General features: G+C 41.4%; 1 non-coding gene across 1 annotated transcript; it reads right to left on the bottom strand.

Moving 5' to 3' along the window:
* Nucleotides 1-369: 369 nt before the first annotated feature.
* Nucleotides 370-476, bottom strand: LOC141634613 (small nucleolar RNA R71). The gene has a single exon (XR_012539340.1). It is a non-coding gene; the product is annotated as a small nucleolar RNA R71 (small nucleolar RNA).
* Between the last annotated feature and the right edge of the window lie 1,613 nt (nucleotides 477-2,089).

The following is a 2,089-nucleotide window of genomic DNA, read 5'->3' on the forward strand; positions in this document are numbered from 1 at the left end:
CCTAAATTTTCATCACATTCCGTACCAACCGAGGAGAACCTACCCAATGGTACTCCCACACCACAACACTTAACCGGAAATTTGATTGCTAAATCCGCATTTATCCAATTAGTCGAAAGAAGCCAATTTGGGGGGATTCCTAATGAAGACCCTCACTCTCACATGGAGACTTTTTGTGACTATTGTGATGCGATTTCACAAACCGGTGTAACTCAAGACCAAATTCGATGGGTCTTATTTCCTTTTTCTCTAATCGGCACTGCAAAACAATGGTTGAAGAGCCCTGATAAGGCTACTCTTGGAATTGACTCTTGGAAGAAGTTGGCTCTAGCTTTCTACAAAAAAATTTACCCTCCGGAAAAGACTAACATGCTAAGAGCTCAAATTACGGGTTTTAAGCAAATGGATGAAGAATCTTTGTATGAAGCTTGGGAGCGGTACAAAGGAATTTGTTGCTCATGTCCTCATCATGGACTTAGCGAGTGGTTCTCGGTACAAGAATTTTGGAATGGTCTTTATGAAGACTCAAGAAACATCCTCAACATGGGATCAAATGGTATGTTCACCGAAGTTGACGATAATCAAACTTGGAACATGATTGAGGAAATGGCGGTCCATAACTCACAATATAGTAGACCTCGCAAGGCTACTAGTGGAGGAAAGCATGAAGTGGACTCTATTACTCAATTGGGTGCTCAACTTAGTGCTCGTATTGATACCATAAACTTGAAGTTTGAGAAGGCTATGGCTAAACTTGAAGAAGCCTCAAAATCACAAAAGCATCATGTTAATGCCATGGTAGCATCTTCATCAATCCCAAGTGGGATATGTGAGAATTGTGGAACCTTGGGACATGACCAAAGTGAATGTAGGGGAACAAATGAACAAGTAAATGCTTTTCAAGCATACAAGAGTGGTACCCCTTACTCCAATTATTATAATGAAAACACCAAATTCCACCCAAATCTCTCATACAAAAGCCAAAATGTTCAAAACCCTCAACCAACATACACCCCACCTCCCATGAGAAACAAAGACCAAAGACCCTTTTTCAACCAAAACCAAGGTTACCAAAATCAAATTCCATACAATCAACAAAATGACCAAGGTTTTGATTTTTAAAAAGCGGTCCTCCAAATGCAAAAGAATCAACAACAGTTTTTCACTCACATGCAAAAGGATAGCCAATCAAAGGACATCACCATCAACAACATCCTAGCCCACACAAAAATGTTGGAAACTCAATTGACCTAACTAGCATCTTCAAGTTCTCGAAGGCAAAAGGGGCAATTTCCACCTCAAGGTAATCCCCCAAGACATGAAACGGTTAGTGCCATTCACTTGAGGAGTGGTACGAGATATGAAGGTCCAAAGAAGCAAGTTGAGGATGAAGTTGTGGAAACTAGTGAGAAAGAAGAAGTTGTGCAAAACTCCAAGGAAGGGGACCCAACAAAAGAAGAAGTTTCAAAGAAAAGTGAAGAGAAGGCCAAGGAGAAGGAGCCCATTGTGATTAGACTTCCATTCCCAAGTCGTCAAGCTAAGCCTAAGTTCGATGACCAACTTGGAAAATTTATGGAAATTGTGAAGAATTTGGAAGTCTCGATTCCCTTTACGGAATTAATAAATCACGTGCCGGCCTATGCAAAGTACATGAAGGACATCCTTACGAAAAAGAAGTCGATCCGGAAGATTGAAACAATCGCCTTCACTAAGGTGAGTAGTGCAATCCTTCAAGGGAGTTCACCTCCGAAACTAAAAGATCTGGGATGCTTCTCAATACCGTGTACCATTTGCGACACAACGATCAACAAGGCTTTGTGTGATCTAGGAGCAAGTGTGAGTGTTATGCCGTATTCGCTTAGTAAAAGGTTAGGGATAGGAGAGCTTAAATGTACTAACATCACACTCCAAATGGCCGATAGATCGACGAAGACACCGTTAGGGATATGGGAAGATTTCTTGTGAGAGTTGGGAAATTTTTCAACCCGGTGGACTTTGTCATTATTGACATGGAAAAGGACTCCAATATTCCGATCATTCTAGGACGACCTTTCTTGTACACCGCGGGTGCGGTGATAGATGTGAAGCA

The sequence above is a fragment of the Silene latifolia genome, chromosome Y, assembly GCF_048544455.1.
Source record: "Silene latifolia isolate original U9 population chromosome Y, ASM4854445v1, whole genome shotgun sequence".
Lineage (NCBI taxonomy): Eukaryota > Viridiplantae > Streptophyta > Magnoliopsida > Caryophyllales > Caryophyllaceae > Silene > Silene latifolia.